Source organism: Blennius ocellaris (assembly GCF_963422515.1).
Source record: "Blennius ocellaris genome assembly, chromosome: 17".
Classification (NCBI taxonomy): domain Eukaryota; kingdom Metazoa; phylum Chordata; class Actinopteri; order Blenniiformes; family Blenniidae; genus Blennius; species Blennius ocellaris.
In genome coordinates, this window is record NC_137666.1 from 25,008,230 (window position 1) to 25,020,477 (window position 12,248).

A 12,248-nucleotide genomic window follows, 5' to 3' on the forward strand; every position below is an offset into this window, starting at 1 on the left:
TAAACACCTGGAGCTGTCACCAGGTGAATAAAAAGGGCGTAGCATGCTGCTTGTGGGCGGGTCAAAGGGAGGAGCCATCTGGATTGGGTTTGGCTGAAAACTTTGGTGACGACACCAGTGGTTTGCTTTCCATTCGCTGGTTGGAGCGGACACTTGAGCAACAATTAAACAAGCCAGAGAACGAGACGACGACTTTCTTCACTTCTGGAGTGTCATTCCAGGTATGATGACGATTACTACTGTAGGAAAACCTTTAGAAATTGAATTTTGCACGACATGTCCCCTTTATGGTTTCATTCCCCGGCTGTGTGGTGACTGGATGCAGAGGATTTCATCCTGTCACCCCATTTCCTCCGCCCTGCTTCATGAAACGGCTCCTCCCGGGGGGGGGGGGGGGGGGGGGGGGAGGTTCTGCAGGTTCTGCAGACGATGGTGGAGTCCTGGTGGCAAATGTTGAAGGTTATAAACATCAGAGTCCAAAGAGCAAACAGGTTGACGAAATGAACTGATGCAGACGACAGAGAGCGGGAGGCTTAAAACACTGGGAAAGGGAGACACAGGTGGAATTAATAGTCCAGCTGTGGACTAATTAATAATTCTGAATTAACTAATAATTAATTAATTAATTAATAGTCCATTAATAGTCCATTAATGGACAGTTGCTCTTCATGATAAGAAGATTCTCTGGGAGACTTGCTCTGACAGGCTGAGCTGCTGTGATGAGTTTGCAATTAAAAAAACTCTGAAAACAGTTTCTCTGTCTGACAATTTGATAACACAGTTGGCTTGAGGATCTTTAGAGCTGCAGGTTTGTTTGCTTTTTTTTTTTTTTCAAACTGAGGCACAAAAAAACTCATTTTACATTAAAGACGCATTTTACATTCAGTTTATTCTATCAGGAAATTAGAGGGAAATTTATGAGAGCCATTCGGTGTCAGTGAGGTTCAGTGGTTCATTTAATTAAAACAGTGTTTAATCTTCAGGGGAGGCTGCACAAGAAAAATCACGTCTGCTGAAAACAAACAGCGCTGGAGGAGAAAGATTCCTTCACAAAGACAAATGTCTGCAATAATCAAATGAGCAAACAAAGCTCAAGTATTCGCGTCATCTTTTCGCCTTTTTTAGTAAAGCAGCAGAGGAAATGACATCAAAACAGCTTCTAGTGGCAATATAATTCATAATGTGCTCCATGTTGTGGATGACCCTCACAGTTCCTCGTAAATCTCTGTACTTAGTCACTCAGAACAGCCGCAGCACATGCAAACACTTCCTCCCTATGTTCAGTTGCTGCTCCTCACTGTAGGGAACCACCAGGGGGCACTGCAGCAGCAGCAGCAACTTCCTAACCCCCTGGATTAATGTCCGTTTGGTAATTCTCTTCACTCTGCTCCCTCTAGAAGCTGTCTTGTTGGTTTTTAAGTTTTTACAAATTAGATAAATGACGATGAAAAACTCCAACAAAGAGCTGGAAACAAACACAAAACAACGTTTTGTTCCGGGCTCTCATTAATCCGACTCATTGGATGTTAAAGAATGATTGAAGAGAAAAGTGAAAACAACAGACACTAACGAGGCATTAATGGCGTTTTGTGATTTTGAAGGTGTGGTATGGAGGACGTGAAGCTCAGCAAACTGACGTCAGGTCGTCTCTGACCTTCATGGATCCAAACCTTTCCTGGTTTGGATCCACGTGTGCCTGTGTGTCTGCCGTCTGCTGTCCGTCTACCTGCTGTCCGTCTACCTGCTGTCCTTCTACCTGCTGTCCTTCTACCTGCTGTCCGTCTACCTGCTGTCCTTCTACCTGCTGTCCGTCTACCTGCTGTCCGTCTACCTGCTGTCCGTCTACCTGCTGTCCTTCTACCTGCTGTCCTTCTACCTGCTGTCCTTCTACCTGCTGTCCTTCTACCTGCTGTCAACCTGCCGTCCGTCTACCTGCCATCTACCATGTGCCTTCTGCCTTCCCGCTTGCTCCTGTCTATCGTTTGCCTCCCTACCTGCAGTCCGTCTACCTGCCATCAATCTACCTGCCGTCAACCTGCCGTCTGTCTAACTGACATATACCATCTGCCTGCTTCCTGCCGGCTTTCTACTGTCTATCGTTTTCCTGCCTACCTGCAGTCCGTCTACCTGCCATCAACCTGCCACCTACTGTCTGCCTGCCTACCATCTACCTGCCATCTACCGTCTACCTGCTGGCCGTCTACCTGCCATCAACCTGCCACCTACTGTCTGCCTGCCTACCATCTACCTGCAATCTACCGTCTACCTGCTGGCCGTCTAACTGCCCTCCATCTAGCATCTGCCTGATGTCTACTGTCTACTTGCCGTCCACCTGCCATCTACTGTCTGCCTGCCGTCTAATGTCTGCCTGCTCTCTGCCTGCCGTCTGTCGTCTACCTGTCATCTATTGTCTGCCTTCCGTCTGCCGTCCACCGCTGCTGCTGCAACATCTCATTCCACACACACAACCAGCTGAAGACTCAGCTCTTCTGTTTCATGTCAGCAGTCCAAAGTTTCAGTGAAACACATCAGAAGATGTAGTAACTTTTCAGACGTTCAAACACGATTTCATAGCTACGCTCTGGAATAAATTCAGAGACAGACAGTGAGCACTTGATTCAGCATCTGGAACACACACGTGCGCACGCACACACACACACACACACACACACACACACACACACACACACACACACACACACACACACACACACACACACACACACACACACACACACAGAGTTGTGCAGTAGGGAGTGAAGTAAGACGAGCCACTATTTACTCCCATCGTCCTGGAGGGAAGGAAACTGACATAAATAGAATGAAGACATTTACCTTCATGCCAGGACGTCTGCTATCAAATGAAATGATCAGGGTCATTTCTGACAAAGTCCCAAAATAGTGACTTGTCAAAATAAAGGGCTCCTGTGGCTCAACTTGTCCCGGTCAGGGGTAAGATAATGGCTAAGTTAAGCCTTCTGGGGTAAACGGACCATCTGATTTTTACAATGTAAACCTGAGCATGTTGCTAACACGTTGCTAATGCATTGCTAACAGGATGCTAATATCTACGTCTGGTTTCAAAATGGTGAACTGAGTTCATTTGAGAAACTGGACAGTCTGCCACCATAACCTGTTGAAAGACGTTTGTCCATTCCTCAGATGTACAGAGACGGTCTTTGCTGCTGCTCTTTGCTCTCTGTCTGGATCACAGAGGGTGAATGAATGATGAGACAGTTTGCTCGATGTCCATCTTTCGGTGTTAGAGTCGAAACAGAGACGTTTCTGTGTAAATGGTCAAACCTTCACAGACTTAAAACTGTTTCATGAGCTGAGGTTTGAACAGAAGAGACGTCAGTGCTGGCGAAGAGCCATTTGGTTTGTGTTCCCTGGCTATTAAATGTATATAAATGAAAAGTTTGTGGGTGTTTGGGCAGAAGTACTGAGGTGCTGCGGATCTGCTGAGAGTTCGGACTCCCTGCCAGCGGCCGTGTGTGGAGCATCAATCATTGTCAGGATTTGCACAACAGGGACACAAAAGATCTTTTCTGTCCTGGATGATCTGGACGATCTCTGACGGCCGAGACCATGAGGACGCATAAATCTGACTTTCTGCACACTTTATCTGCAAAGTCACCCAGAGTGCTTTTCTGCTCCTTCAACTACCTAAAAAAACCAGGATGCACACACACACACACACACACACACACACACACACACACACACACACACACACACACACACACACACACACACACGCACACACACTCTTACCTTAAACAACATCCAGTCGGAAGCTCTTAGAATAGAAGACACTTCATTAATCCTATAGGCATTTTTTATTTATTTAATTATTTAATTATTTATAGCACTGTATCAATCACCTTTTCTGAATGGACCCATTGGTAGCAGCCACACAGAGCAGCGCTTGGGGGCACCGAAGGTCTTGCTGACGGGATGTGGGAGGAAATCAGTGCAGCTGCAGGAAATCCACGCACACATTGGGAGAACATGAAAACTCCACACAGAAAGGCCCCGGGCCAGATTTGAACCCACAACTTTCTTGACTGTGAGGCGAGCACTAACCACTAACTAGTACACTAACTGAGCACTAACCACTAACTAGTACACTAACTGAGCACTAACCACTAACTAGTACACTAACTGAGCACTAACCACTTCACCACTCTGTCGGAAATCCTTCTAGCTTCATTGATCCATACAGAATAAAATGTATTAAATACAATAGAATGACTTGGACTGAGACCAGGACCTCATGGAGGATTGGGACCAGGACTTCACGGACTGAGACCAGGACCTCATGGAGGATTGGGACCAGGACTTCACGGACTGAGACCAGGACCTCATGGAGGATTGGGACCAGGACTTCACGGACTGAGACCAGGACCTCATGGAGGATTGGGACCAGGACTTCACGGACTGAGACCAGGACCTCATGGAGGATTGGGACCAGGACTTCACGGACTGAGACCAGGACCTCATAGAGGATTGGGACCAGGACTTCACGGACTGAGACCAGGACCTCCTGGAGGATTGGGACCAGGACTTCACGGACTGAGACCAGGACCTCATGGAGGATTGGGACCAGGACTTCACGGACTGAGACCAGGACCTCATGGAGGATTGGGACCAGGACTTCACGGACTGAGACCAGGACCTCATGGAGGATTGGGTCCAGGACTTCACGGACTGAGACCAGGACCTCATGGAGGATTGGGTCCAGGACTTCACGGACTGAGACCAGGACCTCATAGAGGATTGGGACCAGGACTTCACGGACTGAGACCAGGACCTCATGGAGGATTGGGACCAGGACTTCACGGACTGAGACCAGGACCTCATGGAGGATTGGGACCAGGACTTCACGGACTGAGACCATTCACAGGACTGTCTTGCATGGCAGCCGCCTCATAGATAGATAGATAGATAGATAGATAGATAGATAGATAGATAGATAGATAGATAGATAGATAGATAGATAGATAGATAGATGATTACTTTATTCATCCCCGAAGGGAATTTGTTTTGTTGCAGCAATCTGGTACCTAGGAATGTTATAAAATACAATAGAATAGAATATAAAAGTAAAAAAAAATAAAAATTCATGTGTGTGAATGGATAAATATGATTAATGATGCAACGTACTTAAATCAGTTAAATCCATTATTATGATAAAATAGCCATTAAAGGTTTATTGTTGTTACTGCCATAGTTTTGTAAAGACCCTGATCGCTCATTACTGAATAACACAGAATTACAAAAACAAAAAAAGCGAGTAGTGCTCAATGTTTCTGCCCAGTGAATCTAAAAGGTATTTTAAAAGTGCTCACATTGAAAACTGACGTCACAGAGCTCAAAGCATGAAACAGCTTCAAATGTTCAACAAACATTTGACTTGGCCAATAAGCAACCGTGGGCCAACTATTGTCGGATTTCAACATTTATTGTTTTGACAAGATGGAATAAATCCCTTATGGACATACTTCCGTAATCCCTCTGTGAACTGAAGAGAAGCAAGAGAGAAGATTTGAATGGAATGATCTGGGCCCGGGTAATGAAGAGCTGTTCCTGCGGGGGTTCACTTTAAATGTGAAACACTATTGTATGGACGTTGCTGTCGTCGGAGCTGCAGAGCGTCTTTATGAGCGTCTTTGTGGCTGATTGGAGTCGTGGTGAAGCAGCTCCCATCGCTCGTCACCGTGGAGGAAAATGGAGGCATAATCCACACGGCGCAAGTTATTGAAGCATTTCAGTAAACAATGAAAGCAATTATGTTCAATTTCATATCTGCTGGGCTGAAAATCACTCGGCTGGTTTTCTATTAATGATCCTGCTTTTAAAGACTTAATGAACTTGTTTGTTGTCAGTGGAGACACGGCGTTCACCTCCTGCCGATAACACACAAACAGCATCCATTTTTTATAAACCTTCTATCCTTGGACCTTTAGAGAAGAGGGGGGGAGGAGGTGCAGAAACACCATGAATTATTCACCTCCTCATGTGCAGTAATACATTTTAAATGCAGCTTAATGAGCAAGTTGCAGGAGTTTGGACAATCAGAAGAATCATACAGATGTTTGGATGAAGGACACGGGAAGATAAAACAGCCCAGTAAACAAACTGATGTATGTTAGCCAACTCCAGATGAAAGGATAGAAAGATATAGTTGAACAAGGTGGTCTGGTGTCATATAAACTACTCAGGGTGTACTCGGGTGGGAGAGGGTACAACATGAGGAGTACTGAACTCGGTACATTGCTTTCATGTGAGCTGAAGAGTGACTCCAACAAAGGAATACGATGAAGACCAACTTTTGCCTGTTGTAAGAGGTGAGGACCAGTCGCATTGAATGAAGCACAGACATGTGAGACTGAAAACACTGAAGATCCAGGAGTCGCTCCGATTCTGCTGTTTAGATCCACCGACACATGGTGCCATAAGAACCACTGACAAACAACAAGCAACAAACACTGCAGGTCAGAAGATGAGGGAAGAAGAGGCGTGAAGACCAAGCAGCCCTTCATCATCATTCTGACACCATAGAGAGGGCAAGACAACTACAGACAGACCAGGGAGGACAAGACAAGTACACCACAGGGAGGACATGGGTTAGGGTTAGGAGGGTAAAGGCGCTTCCATGCTACCAATGTCCGCGAGTACGTGAGTGTCCAAGGGACGCACACGATTACAGCTTTACTTGCTTTTAAATTGTGATTATTCAGACAGCGAGACGGAGGATCTCCTCACACACGCTGCGGCGCATGCGCAGTCAGGGTTTTGTGACCGCAGGACACGTGGTCACAAAAGTTGGGCTGCGCACACTCCCCCGTCACGGGGTCGGAGCAAACACTCGCGTCCCGGGTTGGATGAGGATTTTGACATCACGAAGTTCGAGCGTACTGACAGACGTTGGTAGCATGAAGGCGCCTTTATGGTTAGGAGGGTTAGGGTTGGGAAGGTTAGGGTTATGAACCGGGGGCGTAGCTGCCGGCCGGTGTGTGTCCAAGAAAGGTGAGCGGCTTCACCTGTATGCTACGATCTTCAGTCTGCTCTCGTTAAAGGTTCAGTCAATGGAGAAGAGCGTTCAAACTGATGCGTTGACTCTGATAGCAACTTCCTCTCAGTCGTCTCTCTGCTCTGCTGCAGCACGAGAACTTTTACAACAAAATAACTGGGTTTCCAGTCTGTTGCCATAGCGACTAGTGGTATCGGGGTTAGGTTCAGCAGGGACAAAGAGTTCAGAGGTCAGAGTTCAGGAGAGACTCAGGCTCAGTTCATCTGCAGGTCTTGATGCTGAATTCACATTTGTTGTTGGGATCAGATTCCAACCTGATCGCTCACGTTACATTTTAAACTCCACCTCCATCAGACTGCCGCGTGAACCTGATGGGACCGACGGGTTCAGGTTCCAGAGCCCAGAAGACGCTGTTGACAGAAGGAAACATAGGCGCCACGCCCGTCAACACCATTGTTGCCAGGTGTGTCTCACTGTTTCAGTCCAGGTAAAACCCACACACCTCAATAAAAACCAGCCCAGATGTCAGCCTGTGGAGGAATCATGTTTAAACCTTAAAGCTATTATAAGTATAATAAAGAACACGCCATGAACACACAAGTACACTAAATAAACACATTTATAAGGTAGTAGTATTTGGCTTCCCACTTCAGCCTCCTTCCATAATTAATAATCCCTGGACAAGATGATGAAGACAAAAGAACCACAAAGAACACGACCCAGACAGTTTCTTTGATTAGAAAAACAGAAGAACTGCCAAGAAGGTTCCTCATGAGCCTTCCCTGTGGATTCTGCTTTGTTTTTGTTTTGTTACATGGAACCACTTTTAAATTGTCTCTGTAGACAAATAAAGTGAGATGTATTTAATAACAGTAAAGTGTGTGGTGCTTTACTTTTAAATGAAGGTTCGATATATTCTGTTAATGTGTTTCTGGAGCAGGACCCACACTGTCAACTATCATTCATCTGCAGACTGCAGTACTGTCTCGCTGAAAGCAGTACATCCAAGGGGATGAGAAATGGTAGCACAGGTTGCTCCAGACTTGTAAATAAGTTGCAGTATACATGAAGGTAGCGGCTGCTGTGACCTGTGCTGACAGAGCAGTGATTTGATGCAGCAGCGGAAGGGTTAACAAAACCTCTGGCCTCCTTATCGTCACCAGAGGAGGATCGAATCCAAAGCGTGGAGGAGAAAACTTGCTGCAGGCTGTAGACATGCTGGGCCCCTTCCAGTGTGTCCAAAACATGACGCCACGTCTTTCAGTAGGTTGATCAATAAAACACAAAGTCAACAACATTACTGGAAAAAAACTGGAAACAAGCCAGGAACTCAGGGAATGGTTTTCGTGATATTTTTATTAAGAATGACATACAAACAATTATTATCTCGCCTGACTGTTATCTATATGTGTGCGTGGGTGCGTGTGTATATATACTATATATATATATATATATATATATATATATATATAGAGAGAGAGAGAGAGAGATGTGTGTATTCTATTGAATCTTAAAAGGAGAGAGGATCTCAGGAACTCCTGAGCCCGTTTGTTTACCTTCATTTGCTGCTCTACATCTTCTTCTTTGCTGCTCAGGGACCTGCAGCGCTCTTCCTCTTTGCTTCGGCTTTCAATTGCAGCTTATTCCTTTTTCAAACGCTTGCATGATGCTCTTTTTTCATGTTTACTGCCCCAAGAAGGGGAGAAGATAATGAGTCCCACCGACACAAAATGAAGAGTGGAGTTCTCGTATTGGGCGGCCCAGTGAAGCAATACGCCCAATTTAAAAGCAGGGAAGCAGCACTGTTGTTCATCTCATCATCCAGAGTGAAGGAGTGAGCAGGAAGTGAACAGGTCTAGCCGGCCGCCAGAGGAAATGGTTTTGAGAGAAACAGCATGTAAGCATGAGAGAGAAGATAGAAAAGTCCCTGTTTAATGTGACTGGGATCATTTTCTTTTCTAAATGTCAGGCACATAGAGGGCAGGTGCAAAACCCTGGCCTGCAGTGTCATTATTACATTTGACCCACGAAGCAAAACCAAAGGACAACCAGAGCGGCCCGCTGGCTTTAAACAGCGCATGTATGGCACCACTAATGCTTCAAATCCCAGATGCAAGTTCATTGAAGGATATTATTATCAGTTAATTGGTTTCTTATTGTTATTTTATTTCTGAATTAATTATTAGCCTGTGGAAAAAGGTTTCTGGTGAAATTTAAATCAGAAGGCTGCAAATAACAAAGAGGCTTACAATGTTTATTTAAATTGTATTTAGGAAATGAATTCCATTGATGTGTTTTGTTTTTTTATTTGAAATTCCATTTTGCATGTATGCAATATGACATTATATATTGTATAGCTATAAAGTTTTGCTTGTTCAATATTCAGTGTTTCAGCAAAAACTAGTGTGGATCCATATGAAAACGTTTATTGTTTTATCTGGAGGAAGGTTTGAGTTTGATCCCCCTGACATAGAGCGTAGAAACATTTCATTGTATCTATAACAAAGGACTGTTTTCTGTCCTTTTTGTTAATTGAGAAGTTAATAGTGCAGCGACTTCTTATCAGCGCCGTCCACAATCTGCTCATACAAAGACTCGTCTGGGAACGAATCGGCTGCTTCTTGGATAGAATATCAAGGTTCCCTGCAGAATGTCAGCCTTCACTGAACAGGAGGTTTCATCTGCGATGTTGCACAACAACACAAGAAGAGTGAAAACAGCCTCCAACACTACGACTCAACCCTGAGAATGGAGAACAAGAGTAGGTGACCACAGAGAACATCCCAACCCCACTGGAAGAGAGACTGACACATTTCTATCACGACTCCACCGAACTGGACTGGACTGGAAAATATCAATGGAGCATCTCGTAGTGGAGCGCCTCTATTTAGTATATGTGAGTGTGTGTGTGTGTGTGTGTGTGTGCGGAGCCAGACCAGTGCTATATATATATATATATATATATATATAGCACTGGTCTGGCTCCGCTCTGGCTCTGCTTTGGCCCAGCAAGGAAGTGGAGCCAGCATAGCACCGGTTTAGCTCCTGTGTGGCCCGGGTTTGGCAGTGGAAAGACTTAGGGTTAGAACTAAACTGGTGCTGAGTCTGGCCCAGGACCCGAACTAGAACCTGGTTCTTTCTGGTAGAAAATCCCCCAGAGATATCCTGGTATGTTAATCTAGGTAACAAAGAGCTCCAGGTATGTTAATTTCATTGTGTTAATCTGGGTAACAGAGGTATTCTGGTGTGTTAACCCAGGTAACAGAGATATCTAGCTATGTTAATCCATCTTGGTTAATCTCGCTATGTTAATCCTGCTTGGTGGTCCAGGCCACTGGGTTTCGGTCATTGAATAAGAATCCGGCTACACGTCTATTGATTGGCAGATGACCAGTCGAGCCATTTATCCACTGAGCCAATCAGGAGAAGCCGTGCCTTCCCACTTCGAGTTGTTATGCTCAGGAAGACGCCTCAGGCCAGAAGGGCTCATCTCTGCCTCAAATGAAGGTAATGAGAAGCAATTACCCTCCAGTACAGTACAAATGTCAAGTATGCACACGTAAGACTGATTTAACTTTGCTTTATTACCATCAGCCCTTCCTTCTCTCTATTTATGCATGCATTCATCAATTTAACCTGTCTGGGTTTATAATGTTGCTTTAAAGAACTTACTTTAAATTGTTAAAAGTAGAAGCTTCATCATGGAAATAAAACTGATTTGTTAATAAATTCATTAAATGTAGAAATTATTTCTTCAAATTCCAAAGCGTGTGCACGTGCGTGCACACACACACACACACACACACACACACACACACACACACACACACACACACACACACACACACACACACACACACACACACACACACACACACACTTCCTGTGCTGGTTTGTTTGCAGTCTTCTCTCCTGTTAGACAAGATTCCATCTAGAACAACTACTGCAGTTGTTCTCTCTCAATCTCTTGCAGGATTTAAACATGGACACCACGTGTTATGAAAATCATTTTCACCTCATTCTAGGAACATTCGTAGCATTTACAATGTGACTTGACTCATCAAAATATGGTTCCTAACAGGGTGTGTCAGTTCCTGACTTTCATGATATCCATAGAGCTTGTATTTGGCTGCCAAGAAATCTTCCACAAATGTCAAGAATGTTTTTGATTAATGGATTTTGCAACTGAACACATGCATCAGAAGTGATGCATGATGATAGCAGTCGTAATGTATTCCTGATCATTCTTGGAGTCCAAACTGTCACGTCTCATTATGCATCGACACAAATGCCGTCAAGAACTGGCAGGAATCACCATTGGTTTTCACCATTGGCCTTCACCATTGGTTTTCACCATTGGCCTTCACCATTGGTTTTCATCATTGGTTTTCACCATTGGTTTTCACCATGAGTCTTCACCATTGGTTTTCACCATGAGTCTTCACCATTGGTTTTCACCATGAGTCTTCACCATTGGTTTTCACCATTGGCCTTCACCATTGGTTTTCACCATTGGCCTTCGCCATTGGTTTTCACCATTGGCCTTCACCATTGGTTTTCACCATTGGCCTTCACCATTGGTTTTCACCATTGGCCTTCACCATTGGTTTTCACCATTGGCCTTCACCATTGGTTTTCACCATTGGCCTTCACCATTGGTTTTCACCATGAGTCTTCACCATTGGTTTTCACCATGAGTCTTCACCATTGGTTTTCACCATGAGTCTTCACCATTGGTTTTCACCATTGGCCTTCACCATTGGTTTTCACCATGGGCCTTCACCATTGGCCTTCACCATTGGTTTTCACCATGAGTCTTCACCATTGGTTTTCACCATTGGCCTTCACCATTGGTTTTCACCATGGGCCTTCACCATTGGTTTTCACCATGAGTCTTCACCATTGGTTTTCACCATTGGCCTTCACCATTGGTTTTCACCATGAGTCTTCACCATTGGTTTTCACCATTGGCCTTCACCATTGGCCTTCACCATTGGTTTTCACCATTGGCCTTCACCATTGGTTTTCACCATGAGTCTTCACCATTGGTTTTCACCATTGGCCTTCACCATTGGTTTTCACCATGGGCCTTCACCATTGGCCTTCATCATTGGTTTTCACCATGGGCCTTGACATGAGCCTTCATGTGGCGTCACGTGTCTCTTCCCCAATAGTCACCGTTCTCTGTCATCTGCACTTACGGTTAAAATAA